This window comes from Xyrauchen texanus, chromosome 17 (genome assembly GCF_025860055.1).
Source record: "Xyrauchen texanus isolate HMW12.3.18 chromosome 17, RBS_HiC_50CHRs, whole genome shotgun sequence".
NCBI classification, from domain to species: Eukaryota; Metazoa; Chordata; class Actinopteri; order Cypriniformes; family Catostomidae; genus Xyrauchen; species Xyrauchen texanus.
The window spans coordinates 6,270,167-6,295,910 of record NC_068292.1 but is presented as its reverse complement, the minus strand read 5'-3'; the positions used below and the strand labels follow the sequence as shown (position 1 = coordinate 6,295,910).

The 25,744-nt window shown below is 39.9% G+C and overlaps 1 pseudogene; it reads left to right on the top strand.

The window, feature by feature from the left end:
* The window catches only part of LOC127658283 (activating signal cointegrator 1 complex subunit 3-like), a 54,464-nt pseudogene extending 38,688 nt beyond the window's left edge, over positions 1–15,776 (top strand).
* Positions 15,777–25,744: the final 9,968 nt, after the last annotated feature.

Sequence of the window (25,744 nt, the reverse complement as noted above, 5' to 3'; positions counted from 1 at the left end):
AGATCAAATTCCATAAAATAAATACATGAAAAAAAATTATAATTTAAGGGATCCAAACTCCTCACCTTTCAAAGAAATTCGCCATTTTGAAACCATAATCGGTCACTTTTGTAATTGTGAAGAGCAATTGATTGAAACAAAGCAACATGCCAATCATGGGAGCAGGCCGCGCCAGCCGTGCCTTTTCTCCCTCTATTATTCTCGCTTAGAGTTAAAGTGGCTGGGGCCATCTTAATGCTATCACAAGCATCTGGGAAGGCGTTCTTTTCCAACTCCTATTCTTTCAGGGGGAAAAGACCCACGGGAGACCACCACCTGCCCAGGCTGGGGGGAGGGGCAGCGGGGACTACCCAAGGGAGACGCGGGACCGTACTGCAGAAAATACACACAGGGATTAATCCACAAGGGCCCATAATGTGGAGCACCTATTCCAGTACAAATAATTTTAAGTACTTGCAGTGGGTCTGGACGGGGAATTCATCGGACGTGATCACCTCAGTGGAGGAGACGGGCGCTATGTGAAAGTGGACACCCGGTCAAACGTTACGCATTCCCGAATTCTACGTGCTCAGACCTGAGAGAACACGGGACAAGACCGACTCAACCCTGAGATTGTAGAATCTCATAATGTTATTGGGTGTTGCCCAGCCTGCTACTCTGCAGATGTCTACTAGGGAGGTGCCGTTGGCCAGTGCCCTTGAGGATGCCACATTTCTCATCGAGTGTGATCGAACCCTCAAGGGGGCGGGCACGTCCTGGGTCTGATAGGCCAGTGCGATGACATTAACGACCCAGTGGGAAAGCCTCTGTTTGGAGACAGCGTTCCCTTTCCGCTGTCCGCCAAAGCAGACAAAAAGCTGCTCAGAACATCTAAAGCTCTGTGTGCGGTCCACATAGGTACGCAAAGCATGCCCTGGACACAGCAATGAAAAGGCTGGGTCTGCCTCCTCCCAGGGCAGCGCTTGCAGGTTCACTACCTGGTCCCTGAAGGAGGTCGTAGGAACCTTGGGGATGTAGCACGGTCTTTGGATGACATGGGTGTCTACCTGACCAAACTCCAGGCAAGTGTCGCTGACAGAGAACGCTTCCAGGTCCCCAACCCTCTTGATGGAAGCGAGCCTGATAAGGAGGGCCGTCTTCAAGGAGAGGGCTTTGAGCTCGAAGGGAGGTCTCTAAAGGCATGAAAGGACACAGAGAGTTCCCATGAGGGGAACAGCCTCCCCTCCAACCTCTCTTGCAGAAACGAGAGCACTGACCCGACTGCGCATCCCTGTGGTTCTTAAGATCGGGAAGAACACTAATTTGTGAAAAAGCGCCACTTTAGGGCATAAAGCTGCCTGGTAGAGGGAGCTCTGTCTTGGTTGACAGCAGGTGGTAGGCCACTTAGATGAGGTGCCTGAGCACTTGGTCCCTGTGGGCACACAGTGGTTCTCGAGAGTGGGCTAAGATGAGCCAGTCATCGAGGTAGTTGAGTATGCGGATGCCCACTTCCCTTAGCGGGGCAAGGGCTGCCTCTGCAACTTTTGTGAAGACACGAGGGGACAGGGACATGCCGAAGGGGAGAACCTTGTACCTCGCCGTTGAATGCGAACCATAGTAAGGGTCAGTGTCGAGGCAAGATAGAGACGTGGAAGTACACATCCTTCAGGTTTATCACTGCAAACCAATCTTGATGCCAGTTAGAGTTAGAATGTGTCTTTGCGTGAGCATCTTGAATGGGAGTTTATGCAAGGCCCAGTTCAAAACTCGCAAGTCCAAGATCAGTCGTAAGTCGCCGCCTTTTTTGGGTATGATTAAGTAAGGGTCTATCGCGTCTTTGCATAAAAGGGTCGCGATCTCCGCACACAGGGTGTTGGCGTCTTCGCCATGCACGAGGTAAAGCAGATGCTGCCGAAAGGGGGGGGGCTGGCAAACTGAATCACGTAGCCGAGTCAGATGGTCCTGGCCAGCCAGTGCAATGGGTTGGGAAGTGAGAGCCACGCGTTCAAGCTCCGTGCGAGGGGCACTAAGGGGACAATCGTTTGTGGGTCCGGAGGCGAGGGGTCCAAGTCTGGGGTGCCGGGACTGCTGCAGTGTGGCACCGGGTTGCCGTGAGAATGGCATTTGCGGGCCATATTACCCAGGGAAAGAGGAAATTGCTCTATTATTGAGAATGTGGGTACCGCAGCCCGAAGTGGGAGCGGCAAAGGAAATAACTTTAACTGAAGATTCTGCGCTGAAAACTGTTGGGCAAAGTTGTCAACGGTGTCGCCGAATAGAAAATGTGCCCTCCACGACCTCTTCAGCTCATCATGCACCTCCGGGAAGAAAGGAACCGGGGGGGGGACCAATCGTCTAGCTGTGAATGCTGTGGGGAGGAAGGAGGGTTCCAGTCCAACCCCACGCTAACTGTGGCAAGGGCAAGCATGTCAGCCATCTGGGCATCAGCCTCAGATTGGGCATGCCGACCCGAAGGCGGCGGCAAGGGCAAGCATGTCGGCCATCAGGGCATCAGCCTCAGACTGGGCGTGCCTACCCGAAGGTGGCGGCAAGGGCAAGCATGTCGGCCATCTGGGTGTCAGCCTCAGACTGGGCGTGCCTAACCGAAGGTGGCAGTCTCACCTTGAGCTCGGACGGAAGTCAACGAGCAAGTCGGGTGGTTCGTGGTCTACCTGGTGAAATGCATGTGACTGTCAGGAGCAGAGAGAAATTGACTGCATCCAGGAACTACACAGGGGCAGAAGGGCATCTTTAAAGACGCGTCCTGAAAATGAAATCCAATGCCAGCTGTGTACTGCTCTTTTATAGGAATAAATTGTTTTAGAAAAATACTCTTTTTTTTTTTTTTAGCAGCAATGTCGAAGCACCCAGCGGCAAAGCTGAACTGCCGTGCAGAGAAGGAGAAAGCTGCTGATATGCACCGAAGATCCAACAGAATAAGCTCTGCAGAGGTGAGTGGAACAGTAAGTGATCTCAGCTCGCTGATCGCACAAACGCTCGGCTCCGAAGAATATATCTGATTGAACAGAGGCATGATTGCCTCCCTTTATACCCATATGTCCAGGGGAGGGACATGCACATTCTGTCTGCCAAACTCATTGGCCTGTTCTCAAGATCAGAGGTAACCGAGGCCTTCAAGAAAGTCCCCTAGTGTCACTTCACTCAACACAACTTCGAAGTGAGCAACAGATGGGGAACCCCAGTCATTGAACTAATTTAAATTCACCAAGAAAACCCTTAGACCTAAACATAAACGAGTCCTTTTATTACTTTCTGCTATCAAAGAAACTGCAAGCTTTTTTCTCTCTCCAAATACAATTTAGTATGTGGTGATTTTTGATCACTCTTCACTAAATGTGTATGTGTGTGTGATTTATTAATATCATACGGCCTCCATCCTCGGGGCACCAGCTAAGGAGTTTCACCTTAACAGTAAAAGACTGATCCAAATGGACCATTCAATAAATTAAAATTATGTAAATTGGAGTTGAGCAGCCTAACCCTTTAGAGCTCTACTATATCATCAACACAAGGAAGTTACAGTTGTAATAAAATAAGTTATATTTACAAAAAGATAAAAAAGAGAATAACTAATAAAAACTACAAAATGGCACTAATATTTTCAAGAATAATATACAGTAAATTAATAGGTAAATAAAAGTGCATAGGATGGAAAGATGCAAGTGATTGAGTTGGATGTAGCAATGGCAAAGTATGACTATTAACTTATGGAAAGATAAATTGCTGTTTCTCTGTTAATTAATAAGGTGTATTCCTTATTTCTATTTAAACATATAACTCAGTTCATTTGCTGGACATTTGATACACAGGATATGTAATCTAAAGAACATTATAAAATTATAAAATGATAGTATACACTTAAGCCAAGGTTTCTGGATAGAGTTTCAGTAGTGATATTTATGTTCTCCTTGATCAATCAATGATTTCAGTGACGGTGACGTCTTCCACTGGGGCTCAGAGCCACATTTCAATGAGGAAGCAGCTGGATTCCATTTCAACAGCCTTTCAAGAGCTGAGGAATACTGATCTCCTGGAGGCACCGAGAGAGTTCTTGCAATCTGGAACACGCAGGTATACAGCCCTTATATCAGTGCAAGATTCATCATCTGGAACATGAAGATGCACAAAACTTGAAGAGAAGGCTTGCTCGTCAGCTAAACCTTGTTGCTGTAGTTATCTCCCTGGTATAGGGATTCTGAACTTGGCATTCTAATAGCCTCTTGTAGTGAGACTTGGTATTTGGTCAATCTCCTACTGTCTCTAGGATGCACACTAAGTACAGTATGTTGGGTTTGTATTCTGTTACATCTCCTACCACTCAGGCTGGCGATTCAGAATGTTGATTATTATTCGATTATTGCTCTCAAACTCGAACAGCCAAAAACTCAGAATGAAGAAGTGTTTTAGAAGTGTATCCTGTTAACAACCCCTGGACGGGGACTCAGGACAAAGATGTTTTAGAAGTGTATCCTGTTAATGACAATTTGGACAGGGATTCAGGACAAAGATGTGGTCATCCGGAGGTTAGATTTATACCTTCCTGATGAGGAGGAAATTTCAGTTTGCCACTTTTTGTTTCAGGGTTATGATTGGCTGCTGACTTCAGAGGGGGCCCACACATTGTGGCTTACCCTCCCTTCTCTGTGGAACATTTGCATATTTTAAAGTACATAAATAGAACTATGTATTTAAAGACTCATCTATGCATTTTTCCTTTTCCAAACCTCTTCAAAAATACTCTTGTAATTTTTTTTGAAGATATAGAGACCAAAAATGATATTGAAAGATGTCATATTATGCATGCATTAATTTATACCACCATAGTTCAGTTTATGGTGTTGCAAACGTTGTTGATGTTTGTGTGAAGTGAAGGTCAGAGTGGACGTGGGGTGTGAGATTGTGCCTTTCAAATCTACAGTAGAACACATTCAGGTTGTCAGTCAGTTGTTTGTTCCCTACAGTGTTGGGGATGGAGTCTTGTAGTTAGTAAATTGTTTCAGGCCACTACACACTGATGCAGAGATGTTAGCTGAAATCTTGTTTATCAGCTTATCAGAATAGCTTCTATTAGCCTCTCCGATTTCCTTATTCAGTGTGTTCCTGGCCTGATTGTACAAGATTTTGTACATGAACGAAGCTGCCTGAGTTTTGCTGTAAACCATGATTTGTCATTGTTGTATGTTAAATAAGTCTTAGTAGGAATGTGCATATCCTCACAGAAACTGATATATAATGTCACAGTATCTGTGAGCTCATCCAGATTGGTGTCTGCAGATCAAATACACTCCAATCAGTGCAGTCAAAGCAGGCTTGTAGTTCCAGCTCTGCTTCATTGGTCCCACTCTTTACTGTCCTTACTACAGGCTTAGCTAGTATCTGCCTATAGGTTGGAAGAAGATGAACCAGACAGTGATCAGATAGTCCCAAAGCTGGTCTAGGGACAGAGTGATATGCATCCTTTATTGTTTTGTAACAATTATCCACTATGTTCCTGTCTCTGATTGGGCATGTAATGTGCTGTTTGTATATGGATAGTTCACATGTGAGGTTTGCTTTGTTAAAATCCCCAATAATAATAACCAGACTCGGCTATTGTGATTTGTGATTTGATCTGTGATTTGATCAGCCAGTTGTTGCAGCGCAGCATTCAAACACATGTTTTGCATGATATAAACACTCACCAGAATAAACCAATAAAACTCCAGTGGTGAGTAGAAAGGCTTACAGTTAATAAAGAGTACTTCCAAATTAGAACAGCATGTCTTCTTTAACGTTGTTACATCTGTACACAAACTTTCCGTAATGTAAATGCATGTTCCACCACATCTCGTTTTCCCCGTTAACTCTGCGCTGTCCAAAATGTCTTCACTTAGCCAGGTTTCTGTGAAGCACAAGGCAGCAGAGTTTGAAAAGTCCTTGTTTGTGCAGGTGAGGAGATGTAGTTCATCTGTTTTGTTAGGAAGAGGGCGAAGATTCGCTAGATGAACACTCGGAAGCGCTGTTTGAAAGCCGCACCGACGAAGCTTGACCAGCACGGGGGCTCACTTCCCTCACCTGCGTCTCAGAGCGCATTTAAACAAAATAGCTGTTCCTCCGAATGAAATTACCAGCAAAATGTCAGAATAGTCAAATCCGGGGAAAAAAGATTATTGTATGTGCTGCCAAATGTTCAGCAGTTCATCCATGTTAAAACTGATTGGAAAAATATTACTAAACACAGGACAACAAACAAAAACAACAAAAGAATTGGAGAGCTCCACACCGAGGCTACCATCCGCGGCGCCATCTTGATCCGTCCTTTATTATGACGTAATCTCAAAATAGTCTGGTTAAAACATCTTTGCTGTCATAAAATCAAAGCCATATTAAACAAATAAATCAGAAATTAGAACAAAACATTGAAAATTATTTAATATACATTTGTAAGTATTTTTTAATAACTTTCCAGTCATGTACCACAGTTTGAGAAAGTCTTTTGATATTCCAATCTCTTCTTGAAGGCCATCCATGAACTGTTGTTTATGGGCAAATTCATATTTTCAAGTTCAGTGCTGTTGTCTCTTCTCATATGATTTCCATGTGATTTACAGCAATTTGAATCAACCCAGAAATCTTGGCCCCCAAATGCTATTGGGTAGAGATGCAATTGATGGGTCTTGTTTCAGTGGAAGCATGCTTCAATTGGAGCCATGATGAATAGAGATGTTTTGCAGCATCTTGGCAAGTCAAACGAGTAGAATTATGGGTAACATTAATATTATCGGTAACGCAGTACTAACGATACCATGGTTTTCATAGTGTTCCTGTTTCACAGTGGAAATGAGAGCAAACCGTATGATCTGTTAGTTGTTGTATTTGCGTATGTGTATGTGCGCACAGGTCTATAAATAACCACCATCCCTCTCCCAGCATGTAGCAGCCTGTTGGTACTGTAGCTGGACGTGTCTGCTTCAGGATGGGTGGTGGTGGTTATGTAAACCTTGTTTTACTAATGCTGAACTGTCACCCTGATAGACAGACGGGGAAGGGAGGGTTGGGGGTCTCTATAAATCTGACATGTGCTGTTTGGATTGAAGCGCACCCATGGCTGCCCAATCCATTATCAAGTCCTTTAAATATGTGCACACACGCACTCGCACCCCGGGCCACTTGTGCAAGAGCGCGGTGGTGGGACAGGGGACAATGACGTGCTGTAATTATGCCCAGATGGGCCGTTCTATCAGGCACACGGCCAGCTGGGCTCTACATCTATCCTGGTTTTGATGCCCTGTCTTTCTTTATCTCTCCTTTTCTCTTACAGGTGGGACTGTATAATTTCCGTCCCTCAGTTCGTCTGGTCCCATTGGAGGTTCACATCCAGGGCTTCCTAGGGCAGCATTAGTGCACCTGAATGACTAACATGAACAAGCCTGTCTTCCAGGGTTTGAAAATACAGCAACATGCACACTCATTAAAATTTGCACTGTTATTCTATCTCTATCTATCTCTCTATCTATCTATCTATCTATCTATCTATCTATCTATATATATATATATATATATATATATATATATATATATATATAATTTTATTTTTATTTTTATCAAAATGTGTATATTTGCCAATACTCAAGGAGAAGCTGGGGACAGGCCAAATGATGGCATACTCATAATAAAAAGATGTTTAAAAATATAAAGTTACTGGAGTATTTGCTAATGTGTGAAAAAAAAATGCTTATAATAACACATTGTAAAAGGTGATACCAGCAATTCATTGTTGAAGTAATTGTTAACACATGCCTATGAGGCACATAAAAGGCACCAATTTCGTGAAATGAGCCATTACCATTTCTACTCAGTTGCTTGCCTAGTACTGGAAACTTTCACTTACTAAATTAATTAATCATGTTTAATGAAATTAAATGTTATTTATTTATTTGCATTTACATTGTACTATTACTTTGCTTTTTTCTGGCTTTTCATACAGATGCATCATAATAAAAATTCACAGATGTCATTTTACACACTCTATTTCCACTGTCCGGCAGCCATCCGCTCTAACTCCTGCTAAGCCTCTCCTCATCTTTGTGTCGTCATGATGACAGACGAACCTCATGGCTCTGAACCTCATCGCGCTGCTGGCCACAGAGAACAACCCCAAACACCAAGATGAGAGAGATGTCAGAGGTCACCACCTCAATCAAAATATGATGTTACACTGCAATACTCACATATTCTTAGGCTATGTCTACATTAATCAAATTTATTTTTTTGTTTTCTAAATGGTCTCCATCTACACTGCTGTTTTCAAAGGTTTTCCAGTAGTTGCTCATCCACACTCTAATGTATGAAAACGCTTAAATTATCCTCGTGTTCTTTCATCGGACACCAAGTCCGATTAAACTTCCCATCACCATTGAAGAAATGCAATGTGAATGTTGTACAAACTAACATTTATCTTTAACAACACTTATCAAAGTGAATCTCAGGCACAACAATGCTGCTTTAATATGGGCCGCCTTCTTTATTGTTTTGGTTGAATAGATCACATGATTTTGTCACATGACAACATCGTTTTCAGATTTCTCCGTTATCCCAGTCCACACTACAATGTGAAGACGGCAGAGAGCATTTTCAAAAAGCTCAGTTTTTGCTGGCAAAATCACTGCCTCAGTGTGGATGCAAGGCCAAACTGTAAAATAAAAGATGTGTTTGCTGCTGCTGACTTTCTCTTCCTCTTCCTCCTCATCCACAACCTGAAGAAGCTTAATATCTGTTCAACAGCGATTGCAGTATGCCTCAGCGCAGCTTCTTCTGGAAAAATCGGTGTCATCTTCCATTAAATTTCTCTTTCCGTTCCACTGCATGCTTCTGATCATTTCAAGATGTGAACAAGCAGCCTTTTTCTGCTTCCCATCGCAGATTGTGCTAATATTTTCAAAGCGCACCATTACAGAGCTATTCAGTCCAATCGCACAGTAATCACATACAAATCTGCAGCCTTGAGGAGGTGATAATTTATTTAATAGTAGACGCATGGAGTTACACAAACACATACAAACATGTTATAGAGGAGAGAAACATCTTTAATGTGTCTGCATGAACACACAGTCACATCAACAGTGAGTGTGTGTTACAATATATGACACTTTTTATGAGTAAGGTAAAAAATAAGACCTGAAACAGTTACTTTTTTCTTCAACAAATTTGTCAGTGAAAGAAAGTGTTCATCAACATCCTTAGAAGGCCAAAGTAAATATTAAATATTTACTAAATTACATTAAATGTTTCCATTTATATGAATATATACACTGACAGCAAAAAGTTGGGAATAATGTATAGATTTTACTCTTATGAAAGGAAATTGGTACTTTTATTCACCACAATGGCACTCAGCTGATCACAACATATAGTCAGGACATTAATAATGTGAAAAATTACTATTACAATTAAAAAAAAATAAACTTCTTAAACTACTTCAGAGTTCTCATAAAAAAATCCTTCATGTGCCTTGGCATTCTAACGGTCAGTTTGTCCAGATACTCAGGTGATATTTCACCCCACACTTCCTGTAGCACTTGCCATAGTTGTGGCTGTCTTGTCGGGCGCTTCTCATGTTCCTTACAGTCTAGCTGATCCCACAAAAGCTCAATGATCCATAACACTCTTTTCCAATTATCTGTTGTCCAATGTCTGTGTTTCTTTGCACACTCTAACCTTTCAAAAGTGGCTTTTTCTTTGCAATTCTTCCCATAAGGGCTGCACCCCTGAGTCTTCTCTTTACTGTTGCACATGAAACTGGTGTTGAGCGGGTAGAATTCAATGAAGCTGTCAGCTGAGGATATGTGAGGCATCTATTTCTCAAATTAGAGGCTCTGATGAACTTTTCCTCTTGTTTAGTTGTACACATGGCCTTCCACATCTCTATCTGTCCTTGTTAGAGCCAGTTGTCATCTGTCTTTGAAGACTGTAATCTACAAATTTGTATGAAATCTTTTTTGGCAATTTCAAGCAATGTATAGCCTTTTCAAGCATTGAATGGCCTTTTTGAGATTCCTCAAAACAATGATTGACTGAGGAGTTTCTAGAGAAAGGATTAAACATTTCCCAAAGTCTAAATGGGAGATTGATTAATTGAGAGAACTAGTCCGAATATGTTGTGCATTCACTGCAATGGGCATTATATCTCTTAAACCTTCATTCTCCACAATAATAATCGTGGCTTTCCACGTGATTAGCATCAGGGCATCAAGCGCTGTTTTAACGCTATATAAAAGCGCAGCAAACAATGGTGGTGTTCGCAGTGGCATGCAACTCATACTACTCTTACTGCTTCTCTTACATATCTATGTATGGAAGAAATGGTAAAAGTAGTATGGTACTGTAGTATATCATTGTAGAGCGGAAGAGGGTGGAGCCGGGCTGGAACAACGCAAACCCCGGTCCCCTATCAGCCTGATGGGGGCGCGCAAGGGATAAAGGCGGCCAGTGACAATGGTTCGAGAGATAAAGAGAGAATGACATGGAGCTGCTCTGTGTTTATGTTTGTATGCTCTTCGTTCAGTTTTATTATTACAATATGGGACCGGGTGTGATCCTACACACCCGTTCCCGTATTAGGCTAATTAAGCCTCTGAGAATGATAAAGGTCGACTGCAGAGGATCGTGTGGGAGAGAGAGATCGTTTACATGTCCGTCATGTGTTGTTTGTCTGTTTCAGTTTATTATTAAAATACTATTTACATTGTCAAGCCAATTAGCCTAATACAGGACCGGGTTTGTAGGATCACGACCCTGCCCCGCCCTCCGCCCTGCCACAATTGCCAAGCTGGTTTTCACCTCCTCCTTGCCTATTAACCGCTTTACAATCATGTTCTGCTTTTAGCACTGGCACTGCCCACGTAATGATACTTCACATGAATTGTCCAGGGGCAATGGGTTCAGAGTTATTTTGAAAGAAATTACTGGAACTCCAACAAGCTGTTTGCATTTTAGGTGATAGTTATGATTTGACGTGCTTCTTTGGAAATTAAATTCCGCCTTACAAAAGCTGCAAAGTACTTGAAGTCCCATCTGTATTTGTTTTGAAAGAGGTTCTTTTCTGCATCACTTGATCATTAATGAGGAATCACTGTTGTGTGTTTGTGGGGTGTGTGTCAGTGTAATTACCCTGGGCAGATACATCACAAAAGTTCTGCCCTATTCCAACCAGTGATTCCAACCATCTCACACAGATATGATGGTAAATGCATCAATCATAATTAAGAAAAAATAACAGTAACATTTATTTTGATAGCTTATAATAGGGGTGTAAATATTGTATTGTATTTTATGTTACGACGCTCACGATTCAATACCAGATGTATCATTCGATACATGAACACATTGTAGTGTAATTAAAACCAAGCAGTGCAACACTGAGAGCTGTGAAACATAGGCAGTGTAGAACACATTTTTATGGCAAAGGGCAAGTAGATTGTAGAGTTACAGCTTGTTGAATTTGCCAAACAATGGTGTCATGTGCCGGTGCTACAGTACATCAAACATGTCATTTTATTTATGCTGACATCGTGCAAATCGTTTTTTGGTCAAGTCACTAAATATTATTGGATTATGTACATGCATCGTAAAACAGGTCAGGTTCCTGTCAAGTTATTTTTTTTCAACACTAAATAACATTGAAATTGTTTTTTTCCCTTGATAAAGTCACTTCAGCTTGTTCAAAGGGGGCTTTAAGATATTAGGCCTGATTTTCTATAAAGCTGCATTGAAACTGTGTATTGTGAAACATGCTGTACAAATATAAATGTCTAGAGCTGTTTTTTAAGTTACTTAGAGCTTTTTTGTTGTTGTTGCCAATGCCAGACACTTTTGTGGTATTTATGATTTAAAACACATTCATGTCGAATCCTCAAATAAGTTTGAGCGAATCATTTGCTGGTGCTCGTATCGTATTGTATCCTGAAATTTGTGTATCGTTACATGCCTAGCTTATATGTATATTCTTAATTTATAACAATTTATTTGGAATTCAAAGAATATATTCAGATTCATAACTGTTTATTCAGGAGATATATATATATATATATATATATATATATATATATATATATATATATATATATATATAAATTAAGACGTGTATATATAAAAGGATTAACAATTATATATTCTGATTATTGACTAAGTTCAGTATTTACAAATATAAAATGATTTACAAGTATATATCCACATTCATAACTATTTATTCAGATTCAGAATCTATATTTTGGGATTTTCCAAGTATATATTCAAGATTTATAACCATATTCAGATTTGGTTATACAAGTTATATTCACATTTATATACAGTATATATACAGAATCACAAGTACACGTTCAGGGTTAGTAATTATATATTCTGATTTACAATTATATATTTGGATAGGAGACTGTTTGCTTGTCTTCCTGCCATGTTGTAAAAGTGGTTTAAATGATGTTACTTCCTGTGTGTCACTATTTGTGTAACTGAGTAAAATCATCTGGGTTTTTATAAAAAAAAAATTACTGCAAATTATTCAACAGATTCTATAATATGTAAAAATAAATGTCTTTTTTTTTTTTGTATAATTGTAAATGTAATTTGTAGCTCTAATCCTGCTTATAATATATAAAGCTACACCAAAGGGTATCATATTCATGCATAGACTCATATTCCTTCTTTATGATTCTTTTAAATGCAGATTTGTCTAACACACACATATATTAGTTCCTGTTTGACTTGTATTAGGAACACCATGCGTTTATGAGGCAGCTATTGATGTTAGTGGTCTATATTTCCATCAGCACACAGATTGTGTGTCCAGGCAAGCAGCCCCATAAAGCATGTTAATGTATGTCATTATGAGAGTAGCCCAACCTGCCCTGTAAAAGAGCCAATAAAGGATATTACACATGTAACATGTCTTCCCAGTGAGCAGAATATGATGCTGATTCTACTGAATTCTCTGTTCTTGTACAGATTCTTCTGTACATTCTGTACATTTCTTCTGTTCAAATGAAATCATTACCCTTAATTAAATTGTAAAAAAATCTTTCAGATTAAGTCAGTTTTATAACAATTGATAATTATAAATTATAACATATTTTAGTTAGATTAGGTCAAATGAATGTACAAGTTTTAACTTAACTTCATTAGGTTCATCAAACTCGCAAGTTCATCACAAGTGTAAGGACAGTGAAACTGAAAGTCCATCCTCAATCTAAGCACAAGGGCCATTCTTCAACCTAACTCCAGCCTAACAGACACTCTTTTTAAATACCAACTTGACAGAACATTAAACATGAACAAATCTGCTAGTATTTTCATCTGGCTCAAAAATGGATCAAATAACACTTTATTTCAACACTATTTCATTCTATCGATTGACATGCAAAACATGCTGGGAAATGTAAATCCCCTTCCCAGTTTCATAAACCACAAAAACTATTCATGTTGTCCCAACTCATATGGATTAATTAAACTTCCATTTTCCAAATGTAAATAGAGAGTCCACAATGAAATCAAGTTGTGATTTCTTTTTTTTATTGTGTTGCCTTGTTTCATTTTAATTCCGTAAATTGAACAAGCAGCAAAAATACTTTTTGGAGTTTAGTGTGCCGTACTCTCAGGCACTTTAGAAGGCAGCGTACACAAGTGTAAGTAGCACGTGTTGATAGCTGCAGCATGCAGACTGTGTGTTCCAGTGATATACGGGGCGTCCCACTGTTTCACTGAACTGAAGCGTGTAACGACCAGAGTCCCTGCTGTTTGAGTGACAGACGGCTGTCGTCCGCTGTCCGCCTCACAGCACTCCCTAAATTCCCTCCATTGGTGTTCAGTGTTCCTTGTCCAGACATTTCCATCTCTATTATTCCTCCTTTTTGTTTAGTTTATTTGCTTCTTTGGTGCAGGATGCATACAGTAGTGCTCGTCTATGGCTGGGCAGTATGATGGTAAAAATCATATGATGCTGGAAATGTCAACAGTAAAGATTTTGGTATACCATTTATGCTGTGGTATACATAGATATACAAACGTAGTGCCTCATTCAGCTGGTTCGGATACGTCAACCCTTGGAATGGTCAACAAGGAGAGCTGTTTGAATGCAAGTGAATGGAGAAAAAGCTTTAGACCGCTGCATAAACTGCTTTTGTGTGGAAACTGTACATCATGAAATTTAGTAAAACGTCTTGAATTGCCATCTCATAATTACATAAAATATTGTCCACCCAAAAAGTTAAATTCTCTCATAATTTAGTTACCTCATGATATCACAGGTGTGTATGATTTTCTTTCTTCACCAGAACACATTTGAAGAAAATTTTACAAATATCTCAACTCTGTAAGTCCTGAAAATGCAACAGGATGGTGATCCGAATTTTTAAGCTCTAAAAATCACAGATAGTCAGTATAAATGCCATCCATATGACTGCAAACTTGGGTGAACTATCCCTTTAATTACGACAAGATGTGAATGCAGCATAACATGAAGCTCAGTTTTGTTATTTGTGGTTGACTCTATTACAACGATTATCCTTTGATTGGAATTATACTTATAAATATATATATATATTTTTTTTTATTTTTTTTATTATTATTATTATTACTGTATTATTATTATTGTACTTAAAATCTGACAGTGTTTTGCACTGATTCATCTGTTGTAAATAATCGTTTTCACTGCATCCATCAAGTTCCTAATAAAAATTGCTAATAATGAAATGAGACCAAGGACATTTAATTTGTAAAGTATTTAGATATTCACTGGATTATTCCAAACATAGGCATTACTTCATGGTTATTTCGTATTTTCCATTTTCCCCTGACAAAATAACTATATTTTGAAATGTAAATTTGAATAAAATTACTCATAAAGTGAAATAATTTTTTGTGAATATTTGTGTGTTGTATTAGATGACTGATATCATCGGCACAATAAGAGAGTCGAATCTGAATCTGAAGCTGCCGTTTGGGATCGGAATGCATCATGCTGGACTTCACGAGAGAGACAGGAAGACTGTGGAGGAGCTGTTTGTCAACTGTAAGATCCAGGGAAGACCTGATGTTAGTGATGGCTGAATCATGAACCAATCAATTTATTTGAATATCACTTTTTAAAGATTAAATGTAATATCCCTCCCCTTAATACAGTGTTAGTTTACAGAGGCCCCAAAGAATATGAGTGGTTCATTACCTCAGTGATTACAGTGGAAGTACTTGAAGAATTAGTGTGTGTTATTGAGGGTGTTTGCATTAGGCCGAGGGCACACACAGGTCTTTATGTTTAATGTGACCTGACAGGCGTGCAAAGGTCCTAATTTGAGTTGTTAAAGGCAACCTGCGTTTAGAAGTTATGGATTTATGATATAAAGGCAGACGGTAGAAACAAAACTGAGATGTTTCAGCCAACACAAGTCTACATTTGGCTTCTCTATAAGGTGCTGATTGCCATGAGCACACTGACATGTGGTGTGAACATCCTTGCCCACCTGTTGGTTGTTAAGGGCACAGAATACTATGTTGGGAAGACATGGTGCTTTCCCCGTCACACGTAACATCTGTTTTTTGCATGTCTGTCTGTGTGTATGTGTTTGTGCTCTGTCATGTCATCTCCAGATGTTCTTCAGATGATGGGTCGTGCCGGGTGACCTCAGTTTGACAACCAGGGAAAGGTTGTGATTCTGGTGCACGACAACAAGAAGGGTTTCTATAAGATGTTTCCGTACGAGCCCTTCCCTGTGGAGTCAAGGTGTGTGCACAGCTGTACAAATAAATGAGCCCATTTACACCTGTATTAACAACTGTTTCCAGCGATCAGATCACAAATAGACAGTGTAAAATACAGGTGTATACTAGAGGTGTAACGGCTCTCTGTAAAAAACCTAACTGTACAGTTCACCAATCACGGTTCGGTAAACATTTATTCTTCTCTAGCTTAATAACGCATTTGGAGCACAAGGTTTGGCGAATAAATTAAAGTGTCAAATATCACCCTGTAGCTCAAGAACTGTTGCCTACTCAAGCTAAGCATGATTGATCCTGGTTAGTACCTGGATGGGAGATCTCCAGTGAAAACGTTTTCATTTTGCAGTCAATCATATCAGCAATGGTCAAAAAACACTGCACTGAACTGGTAATACATCAATGTTTGATTAGTTATTTACGCTGACATCACCTGGGAATATATAGCGCGCGGTGTGCACAGAGCCGCAGGTGAGACAATTCCTATCATCTTTTAACAGGCACTCGGTGCTAGTTTGGACAGACATGAAACAAGAACTAAAGCACTTGGGGTGTTCATTACCAAAGTGATGTTGCCCTTACTCCATTGATGAAGATGTGGGATTTATATATATGATTAAAATACTTGAGTCGTGTTATGACATCAATTCCCTTGTTCATTTTAATAGCAAGTTTATTTCTTCTATAGTGATGTACAGATTCTGAACGTTGAATATATGTTGAGTATGAAATGCATTTTATGTTGATGCATGTATCATAATAATGCAGGTATGATTAAAACATTGAGTTAGTAATTAGAGTGTTTGTTTTTTTAGTTACCCTAACAGAAATTAACCATGGTTATACTATAGTAATATTGCAGTTACCATGACTGTAATAACATGGACCGTTGTCACCATTGTTTTCTTGGCAGAAATCATAGTTTTGATGCAACCATTGTTTTACAGCAGTCATAGTCTTATTCCATAAAGTAACCTTGATTTTACTATAGTATTGTAACCATGACAGTAACTATGTTTAATACAAATACAATGTTTAAACTATGGTTACTGTAATAAACTATGGTGATTTGTAGTGAAGGCAAATCTCTTGAAGTGTGTTACCAAATAGAATATTTTTACTATAGATATGGCAGTAATATTTTTTTCCCTGAACATAACAAATCCGAAACCATGACCCTAAAACTATGATACAAACCAAACCGTGAGAAATGTGAACCGTTGTCATGTCAACGGTTGCTCTCCGATCACTTCAATGCAGAGATAGCTGTAGGCATCATTACCTCAAAGCAGGACACTATGGATTATATCACCTGGACATACTTTTTCCACAGGCTAGTCATGTATCCCAGTTACCGCACACACACACGCACACGCACACGCACTGTGCCTACATGAGGTTCACTGTCTTCATCCTGGGAGGTTTACGTTTTCATGTGCATCTCATTTGGCATCATTAATTTGTACGTTAACTGATATATTGGTTTTGTTGATTTATTGTTGGCAGAAATTAAAGCAGATATTTCACTGTGTGCAGCTTTGGAAGGTTCCAGAGGGTGACCGCAACCTCTTGAGTTGAACTATAAACAATCACTGACATCTCGTGGTGTTTCTAGAAAAATAATCTACCGATTAATCATTGTTTATTTACACCAGCTTAGTTTCCGTTATCGGCAAAAGCAAGTATCAGTCAACTTCTATTAAATTGTATAATATATACATTGGCATTACATTGGCCACCCTGCTCTCTAGATATCGGTATAGGCCATTAAAACAACATATCGGCTGATTACTAATCGACAGTGGCAATTTCTCAGGGCCAGCGAAGCCTTCTCTGCTGGCCTAACATTCAGAATTTCCACAGAATCCCTCAACACTGCAGTGAATAGGCATCTAAAGTCAGATTGTCATATTCATCAGCCAGTCAGATTGATTTTTTTGTTCTTGGTGGGTGTGGTCTTTAGGATATGTCCCGGTTGAGGCCTTCTAGCTGGCCTTGAGTGATGCACTTTAAGTGATGTACTTAATTCAACAATCACTGCTGGTATCGCCATTAAGAAAGAGATCCTTATGGATTCAAAAACACGAGATGTTCTGCATGACCATGTGATTGCTTAATTTATTAAACAGGAAAGGAGGACTGATTTTCACTGATATTTGTTTTCAAGGGCTTTTTGCTTTGTTATAGCAACATCAGGAGTTGTCTAAGTGTAAATTATGCTTGCTTGAGCATTAAGAGTTGTTTCAAGTTCTGTCTTTCGTGTGGACATGTTTTTAAAATGTTAATTACATAAAATTAGATTTTGCACTACATTGCTTAAATGAAATGAACACAGATTTCACACAATATTTACTCAAAATTAACTCAAAGAGATAGAATATTGTTTGTGATCTGTTGACAAGGCTATCAGCAGATTGTGGAACTGACACAAGGGCAACTTGACAAATGTCCAATTTGTATGATTCCCTGAGGAGCAAATCTTAGTTATGAGTCTCATCAGTGATATAATATATCCAAAGTGGTCAGCCAGCCAGATATGACAAAATGACCTATGACCTATGATACCGATAATCTCAAAATGACTAAATACTGGCTGATTAATCTGCTTTGTTGATATGTATTCATTCTCTACTTGGTTCTAGAAATTGAAATGTGATTTCAGCATTTTCTTTTCATTATTTTTCTCTAAGTAAACTGTTTCCACATGCACATACTCTATGTGTTTTCATTTCAAGAGGTTATGTTGAATGGCTCTTCAAATAAACAAATGGAAAATAATCTGCATCTCAATAACTCCAATAAACAAACACAATGGGAAGGGAATGAAAATGATAACTATTAGTAGCTTTACTAACTGGCCATGAGGGAAATCCAGGCTGTCCTGTGAAAGCACAGTGGCTGAACTGCAGCGAAAGACACAAACACATCTTCAACCTCATTACTCACTGTGTTTCCTTGGCAACGTCATCGCTAGACACAGTGGCCACAGTCCTGGTTAACAGTTTACACCTCCATCACAAAACATGGTCTGGGAGATCACAGACACAGACACACACACACACACACACACACACACACACACACACACACACACAGCGGCCTCATGGGGTCGTACAGGGCAGCGCAGACATCTGTGATGAATGGAAGAAGATGATTCCAGAACATTCCACTGACATTTGCATGCCTGTCAGGTCACATTAAACATAAAGACCTGTGTGTGCCCTCAGTCTAATGCAAACACCCTCAATAACACACACTAATTCTTCAAGTACTTCCACTGTAATCACTGAGGTAAGGAAACATATTCACATTCTTCACTTTTTATGATTTTATTTTTTCCCCCGAGGTCCACTTATAATGTTAGTCAAGGTTCTAGCAAAAAAAAAACAGTCACAATATAATTTTTCATGTGGCTGTTTTCTACTGTACTTTTAAGATTTTTGGATGTACATTGGAGGCCAAAAATTTTGAATAATGTACAGATTTTGATACATTAATTCAACAAAGTGGCATTCAACTGATCACAAAGTATAGTAAGGACATTAGTGATGTAAAAAAAACAGCACCATCGCTATTTGAAAAAAGTCATTTTTGATCAAATCTAGACAGGCCCCATTTCCAGCAGCCATTACTCCAACACCTTATGCTTGAGAAATCATGCTAAATTGATAATTTGGTTCTAAAAGATCCCTTGCCATTATATCAAACACAGTTAAAAGCTATTTGGTTTGTTAAATGAAGCTGAACATTGTCTTTGTGTTTGTTTTTGAGTTGCAACAGTATGCAATAGACTGGCGTGTCTTAAGGTCAATATTAGGTCAAAAATGGCAATAAAGAAACAGCTTTCTCTAGATACTCGTCAGTCAATCATTGTTTTGAGGAATGAAGGCTATACAATGCTTGAAATTGCCAAAAAACTGAAGATTTCATACAAAGGTATACACTACAGTCTTCAAAGACAAAGGAGAACTGGCTCTATCAAGGACAGAAAGAGATGTGGAAGGCCAGATGTATAACTAAACAAGAGGAGATGTACATCAGAGTCTCTAGTTTGAGAAATAGACGCCTCACATGTCCTCCGCTGACAGCTTCATTGAATTCTACCTGCTCAACACCAGTTTCATGTACAACAGTAAAGAGAAGACTCAGCAGGCCTTATGGGAAGAACTGCAAAGAAAAAGCCACTTTTGAAACAGAAAAACAAACATAAAAAGTTGTAGTGGGCAAAGAAACACATACATTGGACAACAGATGATTGGAAAAGTGTGTCATGGATCTTATACCTATTGAGCTTTTGTGGGATCAGCTAGACTGTAAGGTGCATGAGAAGTGAACCATATCTATGGCAAGTGCTACAGGAAGTGTGGGGTGAAATGTCACCTGAGTATCTGGACAAACTGACAGCTAGAATGTCAAGAATCTGCAAAGCTGTCATTGCTGCATGTGGAGGATTATTTCAGGAGAACTCTTTGAAGTAGTTTAACCCTTTCCAGCCGGAGTGTTCAAAGTTGGGAACAATTTTATTCTCATGGTTCCTGTCTCAATATCTTTGCCCTCTAATCACTGATTTTATTTCTGAAAACTGCCAGATACTTATGACAACATAAGCTAAAGGCACATATGATTGGTTAAGGGGTTAATGGGTGTGAATAATGTATCGTCATCTGCTTCATCCTCCATTTGCCTGAGCGGAGCCAGAGAGGACGTCACGGTAGATTACCTAAAGTCAGATTTACTGCTTCAAATTGAAAACTGTGGGGATATTTCAAGGTAAGACAAGTTATTTAACATGTCTGTCAATATTGTCTATTGAAAGTCAAAACATTTTAGTTAAGAAGCATTTATTTGTAGGAGTAACGCTAGTTTTTTTTCTGGAAAAAATGACAGCGTTCATCGGACAGGTAGTTCGCCTGTATTTTTAAGCACATTTCTGTTAAACTTGCTAAATAACTATTAGCTAGCAATATTATGTACATGCTTAGATAAATATCAATAACTTTTTTAACAATTGTGTCGCTTGTGGAAGAAACCTTTTTAGTTACGAAGCATTAATTTGTAGTAGCGCTTCTAGCTAGTTTTTTTTTTCTGGAAAAAAATGTGACATCATCGGCGAGCCTCTTTTTATATAAATGGTTTTTTTTGCAGTTTCTGTGAAACTTGCAAAATAAACATTAGCTAGTAACACTATGTACATTTTAACTAAAATCATTAAAAAAATTGCCAATTTTGTCACTTATATATATATATATATATATATATATATATATATATATATATATATATATATATATATATATATTCATTTGGGGTTAAATAGGTTCAGTGAGAATCACCCATTCTACATAGAAATACATTTTGTTTAGTAGATTTCTTTGACTTTGATTTATTTAAAATTGTCTGGACTAACCTTTCACTCTCTGTTTTCAACATGCCTGAGCAAAAAATCCACACGCTGCATTTAGATTGTGTGTAGCTTCCTGTTCACAAGGAAAGTGTGAGAGGACTGTCTGCAGTTGGACATTCTAGTTAGTCTGCAAGCCTTTGATGACTGTTCAGTGTATGAATTTATTAAGAAGACACTGCTGGCTACCAATTGTTGTACTTTTTTTCTGTTGTAGAGATGGACAGAGACTATAGCTCCCTGCTCAGCACCCTCAAGAGGAGGAGGCAGCTGACGAGCTTAGTTTCATAGCAGAGGAGGACGTGGTTCATGAGGGCATGAGCACACAGGAGGAAGATCTGCTGGACCAGGAACTACTGCAGGAACACCCGGACCACGAGGATATGGAGGATGAGATGGAACCTGATCCCCAGCCAAGACCATCCACTGGGTATGCATGAATGTGTATGTATTGTTTGTTTCAATTTCTCATATGACTGATACTCACAGTAACACTAACACTGTTACTCTTATTATTTTGGGTATGGCTAGCCATTCTCGCACAGGTCCCAAGTCAGCTAGAACGCGTAAACGCTTCCCTGACTCTGTTTCTTATACCTCATTCTCTGACATCGATTCACAGGCACCAAAACCTCTCCCATTTATGCCTAGCCATCCATTCAGTATTGACTTCAGTAGCATGTGTCAGGCTGTGCGTTCAACCTCCAATATGCTGTTGCGAGAAATTGACTTTTTCATGCTGTTTTTTTACTTGGGCTGTAGTTGCTGAGATATGCAGCTTTACAAACTGTCAGCGGTGGGAGCTCATACTTATCTGGCCGTCATATTCTAGCTACCAAGGAGCTTGGATGGAGGTGACCCTTGATCAATTTGACAAATTTCTTGGTTTGCTCAATTACATGGGGTTTTCAATTCTCACTGATTCCATCGTCATTGGGGAAACAAGTCACTTCAGGGCTCGTGGGCAAGGGGATTTATGTCGCGTGATAAGGCTCTTTTAGCAGCTCTATGTGTTGTAGACCCTACCACAGAGGATAATCAGGATCACCTTAGGAAGTTGCATTATCTTATGGACTACCTCAAACAAAAATGCCAGCAGCTCTTTTAGCCTAACCAAAATCTCGCAACAGATGAACATATGGTCAAGTCTAAAGCTAAAGCTTAAAAGGATTTAAAAAATACATGAAGGGCAAGCCTGCTCTGTGGGGTTTTAAATTATGTGTAATTGAAACATCAGACTCGGGGTATACTCTCAACTTTAATGTTTACACAGGTAGTCATGATGGAAATGTCACTGATTTGGCCACCAAAGTAGTTGAATCGTTACTGCAGCCATTCAAAGACCAGGGCCACAATGTTTGGTTTGACAACTTTTACACATCCCCAGCTCTTATGGTTAAATTGTTAGAAATGGGAACTAATGCCCGTGGGACATGCAGTTCCTGCAGAATTTAAAGACATCAAAAGATGGGAACGCAAGACAGCTTGTGGGGATATGAGGTGGTGTAGGATTGAGGGGAATATACTTGTAATTCAGTGGAAGGACACACGTGCAGTTACATGCCTCTCCAATTTCTACAATTCTAATGGCTGAACCGAAATTACTAGGCTTGTAAAAAATTAAGGAATGGCAACACATTCATGCAGCATCATGGGATGAGCATAGGCCAGTGAACTTAACCCAGATAGATTTCAGCGAAAACCTGGCTTGTCAGCTGAGGGGTATCGATATTCACGCAAGTTTCCCTTTGCATACACTAAAGCCTGTAGTTTCTCCTTGGTCATCACTCCACACAGCCTATGCCCCTAAATTTTAAGAGTCCTTTAAGAGATGTTGGCTATGCTATCGGAAAAGTAGGACTGAAAATAAAACTAAAGTAGCTTGTTGTGTGCCGTAATGTAATGACAAAAGACTTTGCTCAGTTCGCGATAGGAACTGTTTTCAGTCTTGGCACTCAGCTGAGTGTGACTAGTTTCGTGAAGAGGCCTAGTTTGGGCTGTGTTTACTGATGTTGTTCTCCTCCTCCCCTCTTTTCTCCATCCCTTCTCTCCACAGGTATTGCAGTTGTTGAGTATTTATGAATTTATGTATATTCTGTTCCTGCACTCTTTATTATAAATGTATTTACTATAGAAAGTTAGAAAGTTTGATTTTGTATGTTCCCTTTACAAAAAGTTTCATTATGATGCTGCGCTGCTAAGCGCTATGGGGAACAATCCTAGTTGTGATCGAGGTGAAATAATGTGTGTAACACCTCAATGAACATTGACCGGAATTTATAGCCTCGGCTGATGTAATCACTAGATGCACCTGCGGCCAGGCTATAAATGGATACGTCACCAGGAGTTGTCAGAAACTCTTTTTTCAGAGCGATTCTGTTTCTGTGTGTTTTACAAACCCTGTCAAAATTTTCTTTCCTCTGTTAGGAGTTAGAATTAGTTAGGCAGTGTGCAGTGAACATCTTTCTCTTTTCTCTGCTGTTTAGAAAATATTATATATATATATATATATATATATATATATATATATATATATATATATATATATATATATATATATAATATACACTGCGATTTGCTTTAACAGGCAAAGTGCTTCGCGCTCGCCTCGCTTGCTTCCGGGAGTCAGCACTCACGAAAAAAAAAAAAGATCGTTTGTGGGGCTCTTGCATGGATTTGGCTGAGGAGCAAGAGACGGGTTGATCCCTTTCTCTCGCTCTCTCCCCAAACCCAGCTGGTCCTTCAGATGATCTCGAAGCGCGTTCCGATGCTTCTTCGAATCATGAGAAGGATCGCGATTCTCTTCCCGCCTCCGAGCTTTCCGTCAGGGATAAAAAATCTACGGAGGAATTGCTCGATGTTTTTACTCGTGCAGTTGCCAGATTGGACTGGCAATGTGAAAAAGAGACCCCCAAACCCTCCAAATTAGGGGATAGATTTTATCTTCCAGTCTAAGAAAGGGAATGCCTCATGAGTCCCTTCCCTTCTTTGATAACCTCCATGAAGAGCTTTTTGCTCATGGAGGAACCCCTAAAAAAAATATATATATATATATCAAATATATATATAGATAGATCAACCCGACTTTTGCATGATGGACCTCTGGTAACAAAGAATTTCCCCTCGCAGGTTTTGCGTGGAGTTTAATTTTGGTGAACTTTGACAGGAGAATTAGCTGGTTTTGAGAAGTTGCTTGGTTTGGCTACACCAAATATTCACAATGGACAAGGATTTAATTTTATTGGGGATATCATTATCACTGAGGTGATTTGTCCTGGTGAGGAGTGAAAGCCGTTATGCTCATGTTCATCTGTCTCTCTCCAGCATCTCTTTAAAGCTCGGTTGTATGGCTCAGTCACCTTGACATGAGCCATGATTCACTCATGGTGATCAGCTCCGCAAGGAGACACAAGCCCCAGAGGTCTCGTCAAGACCCACGTCACCCGCTCACACCCGCGGGAGCTAAATTATGCTAATGGTAATGACAGTGATTTTATCACACACAACAGTCTGACATGAGCACATCATTGCAAATAGAGCTGCAACACTAAATGTGTGGAGTGATAGTAATTATTGCCAAATCAGTTCTGATGTTCACAATACAGGGGGTAAAACTTAGTGGCATAAACTGAAATAGAACCTCATAAATTACCAACTTGGTTATAGACAGAAACCTTGATGTGTCACACAAAAATCACTTATCACATGAAGTGCACAAGACACACAAAAGTGTCCATCTTGGTTCTGCAAGTATTTTTCCCATTAATTTATTTTTCCATTTCATTAAATGCTTCTTAAAAGAGTTGTGCACCATAAACCAAATCAACCAGCTCTGAGTTGAATCACAACATTACAAACTTTGATTTGAAGCAAAAATAATTGAAGATCAGACAAAAAGACAAATATACAATATTGTGTACTTAACATCTTGAAGCTAAATATAAAATTATTGATTTAATGTTGTTGATTATAAGTATTGAAGCGATAAATAAGTTTATTGCAAAATATTCTGATATATGTAAATCCTATAGGTAGTTTGAGAGTGAAGTGACAGCGACTTGATTGCATCATTCACAGTCCGTCATTGGCAGTCCTCAGTGATGAAGAACTTCAACTTTGAAACGTTTCCAACGGCTCCTGGGGCATATGGCATCCTCCGCGGCGGCCGCGCCACTGGGGTTGATGCATATGAGACCACTTCAGAATTGGCTCCAGACTCGAGTCCCGAGACGAGCATGACGCCACGGCACGCACAGCGTGGAAGTTACCTCTGCCTGCCGCCAAACCTTCAAACCCTGGACAGACCTCTGCTTTCTACGGGCAGGAGTACCCTTGCAGCAGGTGTCCCGTTGCGTTCTGGTTACAACCGACGCCTCCAAATTGGGTTGGGGCGCCGTGTGCAACAGGCACGCAGTCGCAGGCCGGTGGAACCGAGGCCCGCTGCGCTGGCACATCAACTGCCTAGAGCTGCTGGCCGTTTCTCTTGCCCTGAAGAAATTTCTTCCGTTGATTCGTGGCAAGCATGTCCTAGTCAGGACAGACAGCACCACGGTGGTGGCCTACATAAACCGCCAAGGCGGAGTACGCTCCCTCCACATGTCA